Source organism: Anas acuta, chromosome 1, assembly GCF_963932015.1.
Source record: "Anas acuta chromosome 1, bAnaAcu1.1, whole genome shotgun sequence".
NCBI lineage: Eukaryota > Metazoa > Chordata > Aves > Anseriformes > Anatidae > Anas > Anas acuta.
Genome location: NC_088979.1, coordinates 27,216,299 through 27,240,952, shown reverse-complemented (window position 1 = coordinate 27,240,952; position 24,654 = coordinate 27,216,299).

Here is a 24,654-nt window from a genome sequence, read left to right as displayed (position 1 = left end):
CCCACTCCTATTCCCTTCTGCAACCTGGATGGGATGTTATGCATGTGGAGGGAGTTTGGTATGGATGAAGACTTAACTTTTCTTCCTGAAGAAATGTTAGGAGAGAAAGGAGATAGAACTGAGTCCAACAGGTCTGAGGAAGTCTGCTGATAAAAATATCTAAGGAGAAGAAGGTAGAGTAGAAAACTTATGTACTGTGACCCAGAGAGAGGGAGAAAGCTAGATATTTGGCATCGTCTCAGCACACATCGCTGATCATTATTTCTGTAAAAAAGAAATTAATTTTATAAAAGCTGCCAGGAAAATCGAGGACAGTACTAGGACAGGCAACTGGGTCTTGCAAGGAGATAGTTAAAGATGTGGAAGCTAAAAGAAGGGAGGAAGATAAAAATGGATGCACAGCAGAGAGCATTTGGGATGGTACACAACTAGACAGCATTCACTCTGTCGAGAAAAGGAATAAGGTTGAGGTTGTAGATGAAAGAAATATGATACTAGATAGTTAACATGATGGAACAATTAGAGCAGAGATCTAAGTGGGAAGGAGAGCAAGAGCTTTGGGGTGTCCAGATAGATTGAATTAAGTCCGAAGGAAAATGTATTCTTGTTATTTCTTGGACACAAGGTTTGAGCTAATGTTTTGGAAGCTTTGTGAACTGCTGGGACACATGGCAAGCTGCTAGGGACACACACAACAAATCCATCTAAAACCATCTTGTAGCAGATCCTCTAATTTACACTATTGTTGAATAGCTGTGCACATAAGCTGCCTTTCCTCCAGTCTGTCAAGTCCATGACATTCACTCAAAGACTGTGTATAATTACTCACGGATTCGCTGAGCTGCAGCCAGACTAAATAGCCTTGTTTCTGAGAAAAGTTACTCACAGTCCTGCTCTTCGTCTGCTTATGACTTGGGCAGTTTGGCAGTATTAGAAACAGGACTTCTTATGTGTTGCATCTGAGGCGTTTGCGGAGATTCTCGACTGAGACTGAGAGGTTTTGTATGTGTTGAGGGGCATCATCTGGGCACGACCTGTGTGTATGTGTGCGAATGCGTGTTTCCGTGTTTGCAGGCACGTGTACACAAGCCGTCTTATGTAATTCTTCCCAGAACTCCACTGCTCATCTGCTCCATGCAGACATGACCACACAGAGGCCTTTTATTGTGCTTTATAAATATGTGCCCTTGTTGTCTTATCCCCATTGGTTCTGCTTCCAAGAACAGGATGGATAACAAACCTTCTATTCTCTACTTCTTCTTCTTCTTCTTTTTCTTTTTTATTTTTTTTTTTAAATTCTTGGATCTCTTGAGGTTTTTGTCCCCCTTCTGCTTTCCGAAGAATCTAAAGCATTTTTGTGGTTCTCCTGTAATGATACCATGTCTAAAGTGGAGTGCCTGGCAGACCACAAGATATAATATACAAACAAAGGGTGCATTTGCTGTAACAATCACAAAAAACTTTAATGACATTTAACTAAATTAAAGCCATTTTTCCTAAGTCGATGTGCTATGTCAGCAACTCCTTCAGCTGCAGCATCTTCAACATGGGGAGGACCAAAAATCTGAGGACCAAAACAATGTTACCTGTTGCACTGTGCTTTTTCATAGTAGATACTCTCACCTTTGATGAAAACCTACCCATAACCTTCATGTTTCTTGTTGTGTCCATGACACTTTAATGGACATCAGTTAATTTCTTCTGTACCAAAAGTTATATAGAAAGGTCATCAATTCAGGCTTCTGATTGATTTCCCATACAATCAATATGTTTATCTGAGAACTACATATCCTATGCTTGAAAAGCATAATGACATTGGAAGTCTGCATTAAGTAACTAGTTTTTGCTGCTGTTTGATGTCACTTCCCCTCCCTCACTGGAGAAACATTCAGACAAATATACAAGCACCTTTTTCCTCATAGTGGCAAGAAGTGTGGGAAAAGCAATAGGTCCCATACCACGCAGGAGAAGCAGAGAGGATGGCTAATGGGACAGTGGCAAAAAGTCACTGCTAGTTTTTCCTAAATATATCCCCACTTAGCCAAACTGTCTCAGTGATACAGGGTCCATGGACTTGTCTCTGGTGTCTGTCTGTGGCTCAGCCCTGCTCCAAGCCCTGCTGTGCTACCTGCAGCATCGTGAGACTCTGGGCTCCAAACAGCTTCTGATTCTCTGGGACGAGAGAAGCAAAGGGTGGTTATCTGAGCCACAAGCTTCTTTCCAGGACACTGTGAAGAATGTTTGGACCCTGCAAAGACAGGCAACCTAGTTCACACATCCTCAAAGCCTAGATGTGTTATTTCAGTTCTCCCTCTGGCTGTATCTCACAAACTGCTCCAGAAAGCATGTGTCTGGTGACTCAGAGAAAATTTGTTCTGCAGGAGGAACTTAAATCTGGCTCTTGTGTGTCCTGGGCTCGTGCCTTATCAACAACATTTTACTTTTTCTTTCTCTTTTTGCTTAACAGGTTGTAACATGCTTTTGTTTTTCCACAGAGCTGATTGCATTTGTGCCTGCATAGTCCACTTCCCTGTTTTGTCAAAGTTCTGCCTTACAATCAGCCCTGCCTTTGCAGAAAATCATAGAAAAAGTCTGTGGCATAGAAATTCCCTTTTTAGAGCATGGAAAGATGTGAATATGGAATTAAGAGAGAGAGAGAGAGAGAGAGATTGAGAAAGCTATGATTGTCTGAGTGTCTCATTTTGGTTTTGATGTGATGGTGCATACGTACAATCATTTAAATTACAATTTATTCATTCATTACAGTTGAATGATATTAATCAGGAGGAGGCATATTGTGAAGCAGAGCCTAGCAATACAGCTTCCTAAGCTTTTTTTTTTTTGCTTTTTTTTTTTTTTTTTTTTTTTGCCTTTTTTCCCCTAAGTCTTGCAGAGTCTTGTACCTTTCTCTTCTGTAGCTCAGAAAAGTTTAATATAGAGAAAAATAACTCTTATTTGTATTTCAGACAGTGAAAATGAACTCCACACCTCTGGGATATCTAACAAAATTTGTTAAATTTGTTGTAATCAAATAAACTAAATTGAAATGGTAGGGGAAATTAAATTTTAAACTGTTTCAGATAAGGATGCTTTAGGAAGTTAATAAAGTATCATAGCATCATGAAACCTATACATTTAAAAGAAATACAAAAACATTACCAAACCCTCTTACAGTTTACTTCTGTATCAAAAACTTTTGAGTAAGTAGATAAACCGGAGTACTGAAATGTAGACATACGCACACACACAAATATTTTAGATAACCTTTTAAGCTGGATCTACTTTCCATGACCTTTTAGGACACTTTTAGGAGATCTCACTAAGGTTCTGTGGGCTATGCCAATTTGTGATCAGCTACCTATACGTTAGAGTCCATCCAGTAATGCATCTATGGTGAAGTTTATGAGGTAACGCTGTATGAGATAACAGAGTAAAGGTAAGAGTTATTGGGAGGGTGTCCAGAGATTTATCAGTTACAAAAAGATGTGAAGGATATTGTCACCTGCTGCAAGCATCTTCTGTGATTTTTGACGTCAGTCAGCCTAACTCTCCTGGGGGCTAAGCCCTAACCTCCTGGAAGAGATGCATAGACTGACCAAGTTCTTCTGTTTCTGGACAAGAATCCCCACCAGTGTCTGTCCTGGAGTTCTCCCCAAACTAGTATTAATCTTCTTTTACTTTCTGAAAGATTTTCTTATTATCAAATAAGTAGTGTTCTGGTGCCTTTCATTTGGAACTGGGAGGACAAAAAGGACACTGGAAGGAAGTCATATACTACCAGTAGCTGAAAAAAGTTTTCCACTAAAAACCCCAGGCTTCAGTGTTAAAGAGAACTGAAGGACTTCTGTATCTATTTATTTATTTAATTGTATCCAAAAGGCCTTTCAAAATGTCTTAATTTTACTAAATGACAAACATACTATGGAACAATGAGAACTTTGCAAGATGTTTTTTTACTCAGTGCCTGAAAAATATAACATGTATATAGCATGCTGAACTGAAGCCATGGATAGAGAAGGAAGTAATGTACAATGCTTGGGAGTGACTCTGTCCACAATTGCAACAAAACAAAATACAGCAACCCCCAGAGAATATGAGGTTCATCAGTTTGCTCATCAGAAGAATGGCCTGAGGCCACAGGAAGTTCTTTTTGGGCAGGAGCAAATTACCAATAACCACAGAGCCTGCATCTACACAGCCACATGAAAGAGGATCAGGGACTAATCCTGACCCCAAGGTCAGGTGGTGCATACTAGTCCACATCCACACTAGCCAGGGTCAACCTTATCCATAGCAGATATGGTTTGGGAAGAGACAGTTGAAACTGTCTGAAGCAGAGCCAGGGAAAGAGTTGGCAGCTGAACAATATGGACAATAATTGTCCCTTTCTTAAGTAGTATTATAGACGTATCTAGAAAATAACTGGACTTTTATTTATTTATTTATTAGCATTGGAGATGTATCCAGAGGAGGCAACAACATCAGCATCAGGTAATCACCATCAGGTTCAGTTACAGTTGGAAATATCCAAAGTTGTCTCAGAGGTCAGTTTCCTTACAATCTGGATTCGAACACTTAAACACTGATGCATCAGTTTACCACAAACATGGCAAAATAAACTTATCTGTAGCCCAGGTTATGTTCCTCCCAAGAAAGTAGCTCATCTGTCCTTTGCAGATGAAGTCTATTATGGTGTGTGAGCCCTTCATGAATGAGGTATCTCACAAGCCATTAGAGAAGGATGATGCTACACCTCAATATCCTGCCCATGGTGCCACTTGGTAAAGAAGGCCGTCTCCTTCCCTAAAACTCATGCCAAAGGACATCTTGATCTTCATATGCCCCCTCTTCTTTTCAACACAAAACAATGTATTTAACACATACAGTGTTACAATAGTTAATTAGAGTTTATGGCATTTTCATGAAGAGCAAGAAATGATGATAAATACATGAATAATGACCTGGGAATGGTTCAGCTATTTTATCATAAATGAATGTCAATGAAGTGTAATTTTCTGCTTTAGCAGAATTCCAGCACCTGGTAATATCCTTAATAAACATTAATTAAAAGGTTAATCTGTTGTAGAAATTGCTTTTCTCTGAAGCCACCTGAAATCAATTTGAACCCAATTACGAGTGGTTATCTATTGTTTATGTGGTTAAAGATTAGAGAATGCATTCCTGCTTGTCAGGACCCATTGGAGCAGGCTTTGAATGTCATGATCAGAGGTGCTCCTGAATATTTGAATGCACTTTAATGAGCATAGAAAAACCATTAGAAAATGTAATCAGTCATATTTGATGACTTGACCTTGGGACTTTGATAACAAGGGATCTAATCATTTCTGTCTTAAGTGCCAACAGGATTGCTCTTGAAATCGATTGACCATTGCTTGCTCACTGAGAAGGTAATCTTCCTTGGCAAAGGAGTATAAGTTTCAAAACTCCGGCAAGTTATATAAGTAGGTTCAGAATACCATCTCTCACAGCTTCATGAAATATGAGGTACAGCTGAAAGGTGATCAGAGGGTAACAGTCTTCAGTGGAGTTTAGAGATATGAGATGCTTAGCTAAATTCTGTTCTGTACATGCTCATCTCCACTGATCATTTGAGTTGTAATCCACTCTGCAGCATTAGGAGTGTATATGTTGCTTTATTTTCACGGAAACGTGATTGAGGTTGATAAAATATAGCTCATGGATAATTTGCAACCCATCTATATGTTGACTGGAACTTGCTCTTCCTGCTGTGCAGGAAGATCTGAACATTCATGGATAACAAATCTGGGTACAGGAGCCAGCCGAAGAAATAAAGGAGTATGTCTTAATACATTTTCCTACAAAGGATAGGTATAAATTTGTGCCTTTCACGTAAAAGTTATGCCCACATCTCTTGCTCTTTCAAACAAATGCTTGAGCTTGAATGTAGTTTCACCCATATGAGTAAACCATACTGAAGCCTGCATATGTACTTGTTTATCACAGAGCTTATCCCAAGTGACTTTGAATGTTTGAAAATTTAGGCATTCCCTCCATCCTCAATGGACAGAGAGTTGCAACTCCAGAGGGCACTCCCCTTGCCCAAAGACAGATGTTAAATACAACTGGAAGCAATTTCCCTTTTTCCGCTTTGTTAGCTATCAAGGGAATCTAGAGGAAAGAGGTTAAGATCTGGTTGCCTATAGGTGAGATTTGATGGACTTAGATTCACAAGCACCACAAAATTCAGTGTTTCTGCATTCACTGATTCTTTGGGATGACAGTTTTTGAGAAGTCAATATAGTTAACTAAGGCATGTGAATGTAAACAAGAGATGATCTCAGATATTCCCGACTAATTATCATATGGAAATGAAAGGGTCTCAAAATAAATGACTGCCCACACAAAGTGAATAATGGTGTTTGGGTATGTAACCAACAACAAGTACTCAAACATACACATTAGAAATATTTTAATGGTTTGGTGTACTCAGTAGTAAAAGATACATGCCATAACTGGTAAAATACATTTCCATTGCATTTATGAGAAGGCAGAGGTTTTCAAATTTTAAATCTCTTTTTAAAGTCTTCCTATACAGTCTTAACAACCCATTCCCCAAACCTCTGAGCACACTGAAAAACAGTTTTCAGGTTTCACACTGCATTCTGTGACTATTTCCAGCAGTGAAACCTGTGTCATTTGATATCATTTGTAAAACCCAATTAGATTCTTAGCTGGAGAAATGATGGTTAATAGCTTCAAAATAAGTAAAATCTTGCAAAATCATATTAAGCTTGTCGATGGTAAAATTTTCCATTCTGTAATAGGCTTCCACCCAGAATGTTGAGTTTCCATTAAATCAGACTGTATAAAATTTCTAACTTAGACTGTAGAATCCTGGAGTTGAACAGAATAGTTCTGAACTATCCATTTCTTTCTTTCATTTTTTTTTTTTTTTCCCCAATAGGAACATGGAAATGTTCTTGAGCAGTCTGACAGACAACTTCAATGATTACATGACAACAAAAATAAGTACAGATTGTACTTTAATTCAAAATGAGGAAGCACCCCAAACATTATAGAGGAAGGGGGGGGAAAGTCAACATTCATTTCTAAGAATGAGTTTCTAGTTCAAAGTGTCTGTGAGCTTCACACTGATTTTGCTGAAAAGTACTGGAATTCATTTCACGCAAATCTGTGTAGGTGTAAATTGTTAGCTGCACAGCTCATGGACAATTCACTGTTGTTATGATTACAGAACACATTGTCTTTCATATACTTGTATGCTATAATGATGATGACAGTATAAACAAATAGTCAGATGAATTTGATAGCCTTTTGTTCTGTGTTCAGTGAATGGCTTAAATAATATAGGCTAATGGTCTGTGGTGTTAATTGGGGATGAGAAAAATTGAAGGGAATTTAAATGGTAAAATAAAATTCAGGATATCCAACATACCTGTTAAAAATATTAAATTCAAGATAGTCCCTAGAAAGTGAGCTGAAACATGTCTAGTGCCAGTACTGTGAGCACTTTCTCCAGTGACTCCTTTCAGGACAATTAGTTTGTTGTAGCAAAGTGTCACGGTGCAACAGTGTTAGGTAAACTTCTTGGGAGGCTGCTAGAGCTTGTTAGCAAATTACACTTGAAAAATTACATGAGAAACTCATCCCTCTGGCATGTGCCTGTTCTTGGGAGCCACAGTGGTGGTATGTCCCTGGATGTGGTCTAGCACAGGGACCGAGGGGTCAATCTGGTTGTTCAGGGTTTTGGGTGAAAAAGGCTTTTTTTTTTTTATAATTAATAAAACTTCAGTAAATTACATACAGAATGAAAAAGAAATTTGGGGAGAAACTACCTACCCTCTTTGCCAATACATTAACAGATTTGTCCATCAAGCTCCATCATGTTTTAGTCAATAGGGCTGTTCTGTACAATTACCCATTTTAATTCCACCTATTTTTTTATTTTTTTTTTTTAGTATGAATTAAGTTGATATTATCTTGAGTATTGTTTTTGTGATGTTAAAGTCCAACTACTTTCACATTGCTATTATAATGTAAGTTTTTGGTAGATTCTGTAGTCTTGCAGGGCTTTTACAGTTTAAGTTGATATTTTCCATGCTGAGCGCCTGTCTCAGATATTGCCAAGCACTTCTGAGACTTTAAGGGAAAACTTACTCTGTATTGTGTCCGGGTGAAGTTTTTATTTCTGAAGTGCTTGCATTCATCAAGAGAAGTGGTAAAGGTTTGAAATTTGGCAGGAGGAAGCCTTTGAAGCAGGAATATACAATTTTGCTATGTCCAGGAAAATCTGCCCAAATTTGGCCAAGTTATGAACCTTTGAAAAATAGTTTGTAGACTGCTGGCAGCAGAGGACTCTGCTCAAAGCATGTTCCCTCAAAGCATGTTCCCTCCCCACCCCCAAATGGAAGCAGGAGCTGAACACACATTTCCCTGCCGTTGTTGTCACAGGCCACACTGGGGTCATTGTGAGTCTCTCCAGTTCTTTCCCACCTTCTATCTGTGCTCTCCTTGTTCCTCTCTTTTGGCTGACCTCCAAGCACTGAAGAAGAGAGAGATGTGGAAAGGAAAGCCAAAGAGATCTGGGGTGAATGAGGGAGATGAACTGTAAATTGATGTAGGGAGGGGAGAAAACAGCAGGGAGGAGAAGACAAGTTTGGGACAGTGACAGGCTGAAGGTGAGGGGAAAGAAGGAAACCATCTTGAAGAGACTCAGGCAAAAGGTTGCTGCTGTACAGCAGGAGCACTGCAACTCTGCTGCAGCATTGTGAAGAGACCCCCAAACTTTTGGTACCATTATTCTTCTGCTATCAGCTGCAATCTGCAAAACACCATGGCCAGACTTTGTCTCCCCAGGAACACAACTTGTTGGAGGGGCAGCAAATCTCTAGTCAGCCCTCAGAGCAGGGGTCTGGACAGGAGCGCAAGAGGTTGGGCCTGGCCTGGCCTGGTATGGACAGTGCATGTTCAAGGGTGCCTTTTGCCCTTCCTGTCTGCTTCTTTCCCATTTGGTTGAGGAAAATAAACACACAAAATGGCCTGGGAGAACATTTATTAAGGTCAAACATTTATTCAGGCCGTAAAGTCAAGCATTTCAGTGCTAGAAAATGCTGCAAATACAGTTGCTGGGCAACCATAGGCCTGAACCTAAATTAGTGCACACACCTTAGGAGCCAACCATTAATTACATGATCACATGCCATTTCCCCCCCCCCCACAAGTTACAAAAGATTAATTGGCTGAACAGTCTTGAGCATGTTTTATCCAGATTCCTTGGACTTCAGCCAAGCTATTACCAAAGAGAGGTGCACATAGCTATGGGCTTGTCCTAGCAGTTGAATCTGTGTGGATCATGCAGGTAAGGGTTCATCCCACCATGCTCGTTTCAATTCCAATCACCCAATTTTAGCTAAACGGCTGTGCAGCACAAGAAGCTGTCTTTAACTGAGGGGGTCTGGGAGGTTGTAGGTATATTTGTTATCCCAGAAAACCCCCTTAAAAGTAGTCTTTGGTTCTCTTTCCATGAGAGAACCCTGGAGCTGGAGCCAGGAGCTGTCTGGCTGGTGTCCTCTGCTGCTCCTGCTGCCGTACCAGCAACAGGAAAGGATCTGGTCAGAAGTGGGGGTGATCCCAAGCTATTGCACTAAATCCTCGACTAAGAAGTTGCCAGCAACAGTTGGGTGAAGTCAGCATGATCTAAAGGGATGTCTGAAGAGCCAGGGGAGCTGTTACACCCATGGAGCAGTATGTACTGAAGATCAGTCACAGTACTTAGTACTCTGTGCTGGGTCAATCTTTGATGTGCTATAGTATACAGAGTAAGTGCACGGAGGAGACTTAGAAGGGAGTAAAAGTTTGAAACTGGTAGATAGTAAGTAATATTTGATGTGTAGGGGGTAGGGTGGGTCCTCCCTGTGGATATTAATCTAGCTTGGGTTCTCTACCATTTGCACCACTAACCACAGTGACTTCATTCAGGTTTCTCTGAATCTCCTGAAGGTCTCTGCTCCTTCCAGCTGCATACTGAGTGAGAAATCCCGGCCTTACTTGCTCATGGTTGAGAAGGGCTTGTTATCAGATAGCATCCCTGTGTGTAATGCAAACATGATCATCAGCTCCTGCTCAGTCAACCAGAGTACGTGCTGCAAAGATGCCAAACCATCAGCTCTCTGACTGTGGGCTGTTAGTCAAATACACAGGTTTCTGACAGATCAAAATAAATAAATGCATAATTTGACTTGCACCTATCCTATAATCTGAGTCAGGTCCTGAGCTTCCTATTGCAACCCATCCTGACACTGTTCCTGCTCCTATCCCGTGGGAGGTAAACCTTACTCTACCCTCTCTCCTTGGAGTGGCTCTACCCATCTGTCCTGCTTCCTACCACTTCTGTATCATCTCCTGAAAATCATGTTACCGATCCTTATCTTGGCCACAGACTACATCACTTTTCCTTCCCCCTTTTCAGCCTTACATCCAGGAGTAAAGGAAGAGGGACAGACACTGCTGCTCTCTATCCCAGGCCTTAAACTGGCCTCCCACTCTCCTCGTCCCTTTCCATACTCTACTCCTGAAAGAAAAAAAAAAAAAAAAAAGGTGTATAAGGGAGAAAATTCTTCTTCCCTTTTGCCAATGAAGCAAGAAAAAATATTTTTAACAGCTCAGCCCAGGGATGCCTTCTGTGTTTCACTCCCTTGGTAGCTTCTTCTGTGATTGACTGGTTTCACCTGGGCTTGACAGCGGGGTATCTGTGAAGACAATTAAATTCCCATAAAAGTCACCCCCAGCCCTGGTAACTGGGGACAAGAGTGACCACTCATCAAATATCTGCAAGATTTTTTACTCCTACTTGATCCTTTGAGGCAATTTAATTTTGATTGAATAAAATAACCCCTAGTGTGCTGCTAAAACAACTCAAAGGGGAAAGGCTCTATGGGGGAATGGAGAATTTTACAGATAGTTCTGGAGGAAACAGCAAATCTTCTTATAATGCAATTTTAAGCCCTTCAATGGTGAGACACAAATCCTAAGGCACTGTGTTCTTCATTGTTTAGCTGATGGTATTTCTGCATGGAAAGAGCCTGCACCTTTATTACCAATGATGAGACAGATCATCTCAAGTTTTTAAAATAAATCTTCCCTTCTCTCTGTCACATTCTTCTGAAATGGTGCATATCCTTCAAGCATTTGTTTCTCTGGGAACATGAGGTACCGCCAGAAAACTACTTAGATCATTTATTACTCCTGAATATTTAGAAATCGTTAACCTTTACACACTCCACCCAAGGAAACACTGGGAGAGGCTGTAGCACTTTTTTAACTCTTGCACTTCTACTCCTCCTTTCTGAACTCCCATTCTGTTGTGTATCTGCTTACAACCAGGCAGTTTAATGCACGTTTTAACGATCTGGGTGATTCTGCAGGGGTATATGGATAGGGAAGCCATATTTTTGCTTACAGGCAGCAAGATCTGTATTGAGGGCTGTTTCCACTGTTTTTACATATCCAGATGTTACCAGAAATGGTGAAGAGGTCCAGCTAAAATGCAGAACAGATGGGATCTTTGCCCCAGGCTCTTTTAGGGTCAAAGACCAAATCTATTCCCTGTTCTGCCTTTTCATATGGAACCAGAAATGGAAACAATAAAACATCTCAAGAGGCTGTTTTCCCTCTATTTCTAACAGACAAAACCGGGAGACAGAGTTAAGCCCAATAAGCCCCATATGCAGTTAAACTTTCCCACTGGCTGGTGAGCAGTAGAAGACAAAAGTGGGTGAGTGAGTAGCTCCTTATTTCCTGGACCTAAGTCTGGTGATTCTTCCCAGACGCGCACTGTTCCCGGCACCGCACAGCTGGATCCCCCTTGCCACATGCCTGGTGTGAAGCGGCACTGCCTGCAGCTCAGCCACGGGATCCCTGTTGCAGCCCGCAGTGCATTGGAGTTGATGCTTGCTCATTGGTTCTGCCCTCAGGCCACGTAAGGACCAAGCCAGAGAAAACACCTCTCTTCTCCTTCATCCTGTGCATGAAGTATTATAAAGAGAAGAGCTAAATATTCCATGGGAAGGACCTTGTTTTGAGAAGACATTAATATTAAGAATATAATTGCCTAAATGACATAATTTCCCTCCCTTCACCCCCACTTTTTTTTTTTTTTTTTGGTGTGTGTGTTCCAGGCATGCAATTCCAAACAGTAGGTAAGTAGGGCCAGGTGAAATCCTTGGGATGATGTTTTGTGTTGTGCAAAACTTTTTGTGAATTAAACATGAAATCTAGCAAGCAGTTTCAGCCAAAGACTGAGAGCAATTCTGAGAAATTGCAGTCAATGCAGTCTGCTGATTTCAAAGTGAAACAGTTCAACTTTTCAGTGTGAAACATTTGTTTTTGTTTTGAGGTTTTCCTGCCTGCAATAAATAAAAAGGGGTGAAAAGTTTAAACACAAAAATGACGTGTTTTGTTTCAGGTCGAACCAAACACTTTTCTCGATCCAAAATGGAATTTTGGGGTTTTATTGTTTTACCAAGAAAATACAGTTTGATTTCCTGTCAACCCAAATGAAACATTTTTCGTAATTGTAGGCTTGCTGTTCTGAATTCAAAAGCCAGTTATTCCTACTGCTCTTCAGGAAAAAAGTTTGGGGAATTATTTTTTTTCTGGGAAGTGAGGTGAGCTTTCACAGGACAGTGCATGTGTGTGTGGGAAGGTGATGAGTGACAGGAGCTGAAGAGAAAACGAGCAATTGGTGAAGGTCCAAATATCACTCTAAGTATGGGATTATGTCTGATCAGGTCTTGAAGCAATGCTAGATACTCGCTTGTCTTCCAGCACGAGAGCAGCTAAGGGCTGGGATCTTTTTGCACAGCCCAGATGTGGGCCAGCTGAACGAGCACTGCAGATCTGCCCAGGCTGTGTTTGCCGTAACCCTTTTGGGAATGACAGGGTTGTGTGCTGTGTGTGTAGGGAGCTTCTGGTGCTCATAGCCTTGCTGCCACTGACAACTGCTCTGCATCCCCAACCTGATCCTGTACTTAGCTCTGAATCCGATGGAGTGTGTTGGCTTACTGAGCTTGTGGCTTTGATCCCCAAAAGGCAGGATGGCTGCCTTTGGTGTACAGGTTATGTGGTGTGCAGATGTATGTGGGTATATGGGAAACAATTGTTTATTGTGCTTTGTTGTTTTAGTTGGCCTGATACACTATAAATTAAATAATTTCACAGTAGTATCTGTTGGGGATGTCCCTTGGAAGTTCCTGTGGCCTCTGTAGTAAATTTAAATCCAGCTCCTTTCCTGAAAGAAAGTGTCACAATCTCTCTAAATGATTGATAAAGTGAGCAAATGTATCAGTGGGCACCAACGGTAGTTAGATCCTCTGAGCAGCTGGGGAAAAACACCACTAAACAAAAACCTGGCTGAGGGCCTGTGCTGCAGCCCAAATGTGTCTCATAGCTCACTTCCAATTGATGAAGTATTTGGGATTATGCATTACCCTTTAGGGCACAGGGAATGGTATACTTCTCAAGTGAATTCAGACGATGGCATTGTAATTAAACTAATTATACTGTAGCCTTCAGTTAGGGTAACAAGTTGCTGCTATGCTTGCCTGGAATATGCAGCTCTGTAATACATGCTACAGTATTTCAGTGTGAGTGTAGCCCATGATTCCTCTTGTTTCACTTCCAAATGATGGTCCAACAGGAGGGCTATTACAGCCTGTAAGCTCCTTCTCATATATTTTATCCCTGCCAGACTGTCTGCCAAACCTGGGAAGTAAGTGGATAAACCTTGGAGCCCTTCCTGTGGTAGCCAAATTCATTGTGTGCATGTCCCACACAAAGTCCTTAGCCACAGGAGGAGCTGGGGCCACGGTGGCCCATGGAGAGTGTCCCCACCATGTTGGCCAAGAGGAAATTTTTTCAAGCATGATGCCGAGCTTGTCTCAACTGGAAGCCAGGCTTTGGATATCTCTCAAATTACTGTGTTAAAGAAGTCTTTACAGAGTGATATGTTGGTAAACAAGAGCTTACCGCTACTATGATTCACTACCTTCTTACGCACTTTAAGGGTGAATTTCTCCACCCTCCTACAGCTGTGGGGAACCGCAGACACCGTGGAACCAGTGCTGTCCCACAGGCAGCCAGTGAGAGCTGCAGCATCCCCCAAAAGTGTGCAAGATTGCGGAATACAGTTTAAGTGGAAGCAGACGTCGAAGGAAAAATACAACGTGTGACTGTTCGTCAAGGTGGGGAAGGGATCCTCAGAAGCTCCAAAGCACGCCTGGGAGCCGTCCTCTGCAAGCTGTGCAGGAGTGGCCAGTGCTGTGGCATGTGGGAGAGGAAGGCAGCCAAATGCTGCTGGGCAAGCAGGCAGGGTGGTTTCATGGGCAGGGCGCGGCGAGCCTGGCCACAGGTTCCCTATGTGAACTCAAGCAAATGGCTTACATTCTGCATGCTCTGGTTTTCCTCTCTAGCAAAGGGAAAGATATAACTGCTTGATTGCACTGTGGGCACAGTGAAGCTTAATTCATGGAGGTCCAGCCCTTTGCAAACCAAACAAACACTGGTATATGCAACTGGCTCTTACACCTTCAGTGTGCTTACACTGGAGAGGGAAGCCCCGTGAATATATACTCCGTCTGTTCGGCTTTGTGGTGGATCTCCTTGCTACAGAAAGCTACACGTGATACTTGCTGCCTCTTGAAAGCAGTATAGTCACATCAGTGTGGCACTGAGCCTAGCTAATTAGCCCTTCTTGGCAGGGCTAATTAGCCTGGGCAGGGAGCCATGCTGATAGAGCTATACTTTTGTGGGTTGCAGCTCTTGCTTGGTCTCAGTTAGCTTAGATATCTGCATCACATCCATGCTGTGCTGCAGACATACCACGATTGCTTCCCAGGAGCTCAGGACCCTGGCAGCAAACCCCAATGAGAGGCCAACTGAGGACTGAGGAGAATAGCTGGAGCTGGCGGGCTGAAAGGCTGTTTCTTTTTCCTAAGACAAGCTTTTGGCCAAAAAAAAAAAAAAAAAAAAAGGATTCATGCAGACTCTTCTCTGCTTTTTCAACTCAGCAATGATTTCTGAAAATACCTCACACCCTGGGGTCCTGGATGAGGTCAGTCACTTTTGTGCTCCATTCAAACCCTTTGTGAAATGGAGGCAGCGGCTCCAAAGGGAAAAGCCACAGGAAAACCTCAGAGCCCCGGGACAGTCAGGGTGGATGGAAATCTTAATAATAAAATGGATCTGTGCATGCCCTTCCCATCACTTATCATAGGCTGTGCCCCTGTTTGGACTGAGGATTAGATGAGTCTCAGTTCATTATCAGACGAGTCTTGATTCAGCTGTAACCATCCTTGTGGCACAGAGCTGAGATGGCCCCCGTGTGCTCCTTGTGTTTGGCCTAACCTGAGAGAGGCAAAAGGAGAGGATGGAAAATGAAAGTTGTGCCTCCCTGGCCATGGAGAGCCTCACCAAGGGGGCTGGCCAGAGGCAACCTTGTTAAAATTAGAGGGAGGAGAAGCAAGGAGGTGGAGACCAAGCAGCAGCTAGCAGTGGAGGCAGGAACCCAGATGGCCACCCTCCTAGATCAACATTGCAGGCACGAGAATCAAAAGGAGAAAATGTCACGAGAGCAAACAGCATAAGAAAGAGGGACATAATGCTTGGACTGGCCATCATCCAGGTGTCCACCCTCTTATCACACCACACACTATGGTCACACACAGCCCCAGCATCTGTGACCGAAACACTGGAGGAGTGTTTGCCTGGTGAGCAGAGCAGGAGGCTACTGTGGCACAGGGGAGAGGAGTGGAAAGCCGGCTTTCGAGCACGTGGCAAATTGCCTGGCCGGCACAGCGTGCAGCAGGGGAGGAAAGACATGAAACAAAAGCCTTCCTGCAGGAGCAAAGAGAAAAGACCCACTGCTGACAGAAATGAAACAACACAGCTCGCTGCGGAGGCCAGAGCTCCCGGGGCAGGCGAGGCCAATAGTTGTAAAAACAAAGTTTTGAAATAGGAAATGTAACATGACTACAAATTGCCTTGCTTTCCCCCCTCCCGACCCCGTCCGCCTGTAACGGGAGGCTGGACCGTGACACGACATGGCGGCAGGATGGGCATACTCCGTCCTGTGGCCTTCCCTGCATGGTGTGGCAGTCCACCAAGAGCTTGTTACCCCGGGCAGGGGCTGCCCCCTCGCCCCTCTGACCTCCTCCCAAAACAGTGGGCTGCCCCGAACAGAAATATGGCCAACGCCAACCTCGGAGGCCCAGCAGACCGCAGCAGGGAAGCCGGCTTTCTCTGGAGGCCCACCGCCAACAACAACAATCATACGGTGCCATTAATTCCCACTGGGCCCGACTCACAATAGCAGAACTGGGCAGATAATTTGCAACTGATATATCTGTTGTGGAGACAGGACACAGGCATTTTTACCAACAGGTCATCTAAGCCCCAGGAGCAGAGTCAAAACACACAGTGAAAAAATACGTTTTCCTTCTGTTTCCATCCTGGCCCTACCACAGCTTTCAGCCAGGCAGCAGGATGATGGAGGCCCAAGAACTGCCTGTGATTTTTGCAGCCGCAGCTCTGGCTATTGCTGCGTATTCTTCTTCGGTTTCAGTGGGTCTTTGTACCAAAATATTTGCTGTGAATGGGAAGAGAAAAAGACAACTGGAAAGTTTTTTTTTTTTTTTTTTTTTTTTTTTTTTTTTTCTGCACTGTTTACAACCTTTGTACTTTCTTCAGAGCCACAGAAGCTCGAGATGGAAAAGACATATTAAGTCCTAGAGGGTGAACTTTTCCAAGGCTTTTAAACCACTTACCACTCTGACAAATGACCTCCAGAGAAACTCTGTGTGGCAATTTCAGCTATTGCAGCCCACCAATGTCTTTTCCATTCCTTGGCTGGAGGTTGCCAACCCCATAGCAGAGTCAGCAAAAGAGGGCCTGTGTCTGTGCCTCAGCAGCTCGAATTAAGAAATTAGGCAATGAACTGTGACTGCTGAAGTGGAGTCAGGCTCCTGCTGTTCACCGCTCTGGGGACAAATAAGCACTAAGAGATGGGCATGGAGGGGAAGTGGGAGCAACAAAGACGGACCTTCTCCTTCCACGGCAGTCCTCTGAATCCTGTGTCTGTCAGAGCTTGTTAAGGCTTTAATTCCCACTTAAAAAGTGACTCACGGTGAGACTCGGGATCCTCAGAGGCCTGATTCTAGAGTGAAATCATTCAAGGCCAGGTCTGAAAAGGAAATTGGGTGCATACATAAGCAGGTGGGAATCAAGGAAGATTTATACAAATGCCTGGCAGGCTAGATGCTTTACACACATTGAAATTCAGGGGAGGCAGACAGCAAAAGAGTAAAAGCAATGCAAATTGAATTTTCTGTAGCAGAAGAATTTAGAAGTTGGTTAGCAGCTTTTTCTAATTTTCTCCTACCTCTTAAATTTATTCTTATTCTTAATTCCCTTTTTCCTCATGCTTCCCCTCCCCCAAATACCATTTTTGCTTTTTTTTCCACACCATATTTTGTGTTTCAACATGGAAGTTCACTGCTCATTAAAATAAAACAAAGACACCCCAGGGATATTATTGACCGAATCCTGCCTTGTGTTTCTAACACCACCATTTTGGAAAGAAAAACAGTGCCGCACAACTGATTAGGCTGCTGTGTATTTGATGAACCTCTGAACTGTTTTAGGAAGTTCTGCAGCCAGTTCTCTGTCCTCTGCTTGCATGGTCTTGGGAAAGGACATCCTGATGGGAGTCTGTCAGCTGAAATGTACAGTGTGGGCTGGTTGGATGACATGGCATCTACTTCACGTGACTTTGGCAGTCACTGAGATATTGAGGTTGGGCTGGTTGTTCTGTTTCTGTGATGTTACCTGCAGGGGACAATTTCCATAACTTATTTTGGCTTTGACAATTAGGAACTTCTTCAGAGGAAGCATCCTTTACAGCTATATTCTTCTTCCATGCAGTAGCTCTTATATCTCGAAAAACATGTAAAGAACAAATGTATCTAAAGAAGGTGAAGTACTTGGTTATTATGGCAGGGAGGCTGTATAATTAATTTCAAACTATGTCCATGTGATTTTTAATTATTATTATTTTTACCTAGTGCCTATATTGATAAATCATCTGTGACACAGATGATCTCTTGTGGTGTCCCGTCCCTGTGAAATCTTGGAAGGAGCAAATGATGGAACTGGCAATGTTGTCCAACCACTGCAATAGGAGAAAAGATCCAGAGGTACCTAAACATAGACTTCAGAAATAAGCAAAGGACAGTGTAAAAACACAGCAATTCAATGCCCCATGCTGCAAGAGGATTGTATTAATCCTGAGGAAGCATGGCATTCTTGTTTCCAGTCCTCCTCTTGTTGTTGAAGGTGAAGTCTTGGCCCTGCAGTGCTCAGTGACAGTGGTGCCACTGACCTGCAAACATGATTTTTCTCTGCTCCCAGTGCAGTTGTGCTATCTATTGCTTGAACAATGTGAGAGGCAAAAAGTCCACCGCCCCCCCTAAGTCCTGAATTCCTTTTGTGCAGACAACTTTTTGGCCTGTACTCCTACCTAAAGGGCCCTGGGGGAAAGCACTTCTTCCAGTTCTCTTTGTTGAGAAGACTCTTCAGTTAGCATGCCAGAGAAATTAAACTGGTGGGATAGAGAGTATGAGAGGTAGAGTGGAAGAGAAAGGGTGAGTGAGTACAAATTATTTCATTATGAACTTTCCATGAAATAGCAAGGGTAGAGTTAGGGGTGGGAGAATGTTAATTTACGGCAGAATGTTTTTGCAGCCCTTCTTCAACCAGTTGCATTATAGGAAGATAAATACAGCCCAAGCCAAATCTTCCTCTGGGCTAAGCCTGCTAGTTTGAAGATTTATGTGCAACTTGTATGCAGCCTGATCATTTCACCGTGTGACTGAACAAAGGTCTTCACTTGCAGTGTAGGATGTTGTTAAAGGCACCAATATTCGGAACTGGAGCACAGCAGGAAGCTGCCTGACGAGGCCGTTACTAAATTTCAGTGGCCAAAAGCAACTTGTTGATCTCGGTGAATGTGTTGCTCACAGCACAGGGTATGGGGCTATCTCACAGTACAGCAAACACGAGGCTTTTTTTGTCAGTGACCATGCAGAAAAGCCAAGCTCTGTTTGTTCGGCAAGAAAATGCTTACACTAGCTTATTTTTTCCCCTGAAACTCAGCTTTCCTAATTCTGTGTGGGAGGGCTTTTTTCCAGGCTTTTTAAAGTAATATCAGTATTATAGCTAATGAGGCAGTGGAAAGCAAGCTGGTCCATTCGCTGTAGCTAATGACTCCATTCCCGTGAGCCTAATCAAAGATTTGTACATTTAATTGCTGTCAAGTCAGCTCTAGCCACCTGCCATTTCTGCCACACCTGAGCTCCTTTCTCAGTGGCCTGTGATTCTAAATGAATCCATCTCTTTTTCTAAGGGAAGGAAAACAGAGCTGCCAAGCAACCTTGAAATGGTGCTTTACCCTTAGAGCAAAGATCAAACAGTCTGCGTTGTCACTGAGCAATATGTATCTTAACTGTCTGTGGCACAGATTTTTTGAAAATTTATTAACCTCATATTGGAGATCAGGGAAGTGAGAAATACACCCTTGTCTGGACATGTCTTGGACTTGAGACAGGTTTCTGTCAGAGGCAAAAGTGATTTTTGTTGGCTCACCACTGAACAAAGTTGAAATACATTTATTTGCAATTTTCTCTGATGGAAAATACCACTGAAGCCATTATTCCACTCCTGCAGTGGGCTGGTGGGGTATTTTGACCAACCTTTGTCCTCAGCATCACGGTTCCTAAACATCCTGCCTTCTCCATAGGGAGTTGATGCAGGAAATGTTGTGGGGCCATGTTCATTTGAATGTAAGAGATAACTCTTGTTCATTGTTCCAGAAAAAAAAAAAAAAAAAAAAAAAAAGGGTGAGGGGGGTAGGGGGTGGGGGGAATGACCCAGTTCCTGCTAACATATTGTGAAATGAAAATGTTCTTTGTGGTCCTCAGTGGATTAGCTTACCTCTGTCCAAGCAAGTGTCACTACTAAGAGTCAGATATCTAATGTTATGTACTTCTTCAAACTTACTTCCAGAGAAGCTTTTAAAGTCGTTAAAAAAGAAGCAGTCTATGAAGTCACTCTGAAACGTTATTAGTTTCTAAATAACTGTTCATTTTTTAGACAAATGATTTCCTGGTGATATTGGGAATTATGTGATCATGTGTTGTGATCAGTCTGCCTGATCATCCCTCACTAGTTGTTTGCCTATTCTTGGCCAAGTTTAGCCCTATTTAAGACAGGAAGACAACTGTGAGAGAGATTACATTGCAGTTTCATGAAAATAAGTATACCCAAGTGGAGATGCAAGACTCCAAAAATCCATCCTATGAATGTCCCAAGTAGGAGAAGCCTGGCAAGTGAATTCATATGTTGTTAGCAAAAGAAGAGAGACCATATGGGTGCCCCAACCACAGTGATAACCTTAGCTGGAGATTACTGTAAACCACAAGCACAGATCTGTGGAATATGAGGCATCATTGATTTTCATTCTCACAGAAGTAGTTGGTTTCTTCTCTCAACACATCACGGAAAGCAAAGACACAAATAAGATACATAAGATCTTTGACTGGATACGATGAATTTCTTTGTAAGTAGTTTGATCCAAATATAAACTGAAGTTCTTTTGCCAATAATGGAAAAGCTTTCCAATAGCTTTTAATACAATTTACTTCAATTTTAGGAGCTCTTCCTCTGCCAGAAGAGTTTAATTGGCCATGAAGTCCTGGGAGTTTTTACATTGTGAGTTGACAGATGCATAGCTTAATTTAGCAGGAAAACCAAAGAATAAATTAAAGGATCTGAAAACAATTAAAGGGTCTATAGCTATTTGTATCAGTCTGAAAGCCTACAGCTAAATTTTGCTGCTCATTTTGCTATATGGCTAACTACTGTTGTACTTTACTGCAATACAAACATGAAAAGAACTTCACTTTTTGACTATTCCTGTGATAATGTCCGAAATTACTGTTCAGAATATCCATAGATGTCTTCAGAAAATCAAGCTACAGTGTGGGAAGGCACCTCTTTCCTTTCCTCTGAGCTGACAGATAACAGATTCACATGCACATAGAGTGGAGTGAGACGCAAAGGTCAATCGGGGTGCTGCCATGCTAAATTCTGTACTGAGCGATACCTATAAGCCTCCTCCGACAGATTTAAACCTCTGGGTTTCTATGGTTTTCTTTCTTGCTGCAACAGGCCAGGAAACAAAGAGGACAGAAACTGTTTCCATCAATGGCTGAACCATCTTACTAGACCTGGTAGAGCCATGTTCAAGTCTATGGACAACCCAAAAAGACTTCAAAAGATTTCTCATTTTACAGGCTCCAAGCTGATCAACATATGGGGAGGATGTCCAGGATATCCTCAGGTCAGCATCACTGGGGAAATACCAGAGGAACCTCTATTTCTGGGCTGTCAACTGGGTTTAAACCGAGCAAGCTGTTGAGATGCTCCAGCAGAAAGTCTTCTTCTGCCTGTGCCCGTCTGGAATTTGCCTCCAGGTGGCCACGTGCTACCAAGGAGGAGCTGAGCTCCCTCCTGCTGGTTTGATGGTTCCCAGCAATGCTACCAAAGGTGGAGCTGAGCTGTAAAATGAAACATTGCAGTTCCTCCTAGTGTGCACAAGGCCATAGTGTTTGCAATGCTACCACAATGCAATAACGTCAGTGTTTATGAGAAGGCATAATTTCAAATACTCAGCTGCGGGACAGAGGTCTTTGACCTTTCACAGAACTAGCTTGCAAAACTTATTGCCACAACACGTCCCAAAAGCCAAGAGCTTTGTGGGATTCATGGAGGGGTTAGACAGGCATCTTGTGTAACTGGGAGCCCTCCAGTCTTATTCTCCTGGTCTGTTTGTGCAGTGCATACATGTAGAGCTATTCAGGCCTTAGAGGTGAGTGCAGTGGTGTTCATAGGAGGAGCTCTGAGGTAGACTCAGAGCTGAATAAGGACTGTAAGCAGATTCAGGTCACGGATCTCATCAACTCCAATTATTAGTTCATGTGTTGAAGGAATCAGTGGCCATAAAAGTCCTCCTAGACAAGCTCTGCCTATCTGATACCCATGAATAATGAGACTTCTCAGAAGCTGGTCAGGGTGATCAGAAAATAAAGGAAAATCCTTGGGCAGTTGGACATTTTCTTCTCTGCTCATCCAAAGTAATGCAAGACCAGCACCAAGGGAGGATATACAGCTCCAAGAGGGACTTTGAGCCAGAGATGTGTTAGTGTGTGGTGTAGATCAGGAAAATGAGGAGCACACACCAACGAGAGGATGAGCTGCACCTTGTCCTCGCTTGGGCCATGGTACACCACTCCACAAACTCTTTCCCACTGCAGACTGCTGAGCTGGGAGTTTTAATGCTGAACTATTATCAGCCTAGTTAAAAAATTATATATACTAGCTAAGTTCTTTGTAAGTGATTTTGTTATTCCTTTTCCTACTTTAGCTGTGTTTATCTGCCAGTTGACACCATCGCCAGTGCTGAAGACAAATACACATTTGTTTTGATTTCCTTTTCAGTGTACACATAATGGGAAAGCCTGGAAAGTCTGCAGGATAACCTCCATAGATAGCTAAATCCATTCTAAACAGCAATGAAAACACTGTATCCTAATCAGGAGGGAGAGCGTATTTTCAACTGTGGTCCAAAAATGCTTTCTTGGACAGTAATGGAGTACCAAAGATTTTGTTCAGCTCTCGGCCAGGGGTTCACATTTCTCCCTGGGGTCCAGAAGCTGGAAAACACAAGCCACTTGGCATAATTTCTTAAAGACCTCAAAGTATAGTTCTGTTCTGTCCAAGTGCTGCAGCGAATCCGTACAGTCAGCTGTTTCTGAAGCACCACCTGAAGCACTACAGGAAATCGATGAAGGAACAACAGGGCAACCAGCTCCTGCATTGCAAAAACAGGGATCTTCAGCACAGGGATGATTGGAACCACAGCTTTCCTTAATTGGAGTTGAAAAGACTGCGTATTATCAAGAGAGAGGATCCTTGGAACATAAAAGCAATATTATTAGCTCTTCTACAGCGGCATTCAAATGGTAATTTAACCTTTGTCTGAGAGAATAGATTAAAGCAAGAACTCAAAGCAGTCTTTTCTTTATTTTCTTCACTTACTCCCAGCTCATGTACTTGCATATCTGCCTCTGTCTGAATAAGAAGCAGAGCTATGGAAACTGAAGCCTCCAGGAAGTTAATTCCTCTCCTCCTCTTCCTTTTCCCCTGCAATTCAGGCACCTGCCTCCTTTCATGTAAGGAGAGTGGCAACCTGCGGGTCTGGGGCTAGCAAATGCTGCCCTATATAAGAACAAAAGCTAAGCCATGGTAGGTGGAAGGGGCAAGACATGTGACAGTCCAGGTCTATTTACTTAGCTTTTCAGCCTACTGTCAACATTGCAAATAGCTGGTTTTTCTTTTGCTTACTGGGAAAACTTCGACCGAAACTGCAGTTCCTACAAAATCTTAACTTTCCAAGACATTTTTTTTTTCCTTCCACTGTATGTCTCCTTCAGGAAAATCAACCTGTTGTGTCTTTTTGTTGTTGTTTTGTTTGTTTATTTTCTTTATGTTCTTTATGTTCTTTATGTTTTTCTATATGTTCTTTAACTTTTCCTGGCTGTGCATCCTGAGAGCTGTAGCTGGTGTCTAGGGGAGCCTTTGCAGACACATTGTAAGTATTGTTTGTCTAGGAAGTTCAGCCCCTGGGGAAGAAGATCAACAAGAGGCACCAGAGTACCAATATCCTGCTGAGGCATTAAGTGTAACTTAAGTTGAATTTACCACCAGTGAAATGACATACGGAATGAAATGTTTGGATTTGAAAATAGCCAAACATTTTCTTTCAGTTGATGATATTGAAGCATTTTTGTATTACATTCATGTAACAATTTTGGGGGGACTCGAGATTCCTCAAATAATGTTAACCCATTGACTTTCATCCTGACTAGAGATAAAACAAATATGACAATAGTGGGGTTTTCAGCGTGGAAAAAAAATCTGAATTTCTTTTCTTTCTGTGAGTCATTTATTTTTCACTTGTATAAGAACACTTAACACCCACAAAAAAATCGTTACAAATCCTTGGTCTCCAAGGATCCACAGCTGTCAGGAAGCTGCACACAGTGAATGTCTCACTGGCTGTGAAGGGAGACTCCCCACCTTCAGCCCGTATTTCCGTCACTGCCACCAAAGGACAATTTACCTGTGGTGAGTAGTAGGGTAGAATTTACGACATACAATATCTTTCCCATAGCAATCAATGGAGTGCATTCATTCAGAGCAATTTAATTTTAAATCTAACACAGTGTTGCAGGAGAGGAGTAGAATATTTCCCTCTAGGTAGCGTGTAACCCGGAAGCACACTGCTCCCCAGCAGACTTTCAGACCAACTCATAGTGGATTGGTTTGAGCTGATACCCAACTAATTCCTTGTGATAAGCACCCATTTCTCAAATATAGCTAGATTTAAGTGGTAGTCCTTTTGGGGGCAATCCAGCAAAGAAACTATGAGCTGAATAACCATATATATATGCCAAAAGGGCTTCTGAGGGAACAGCATTG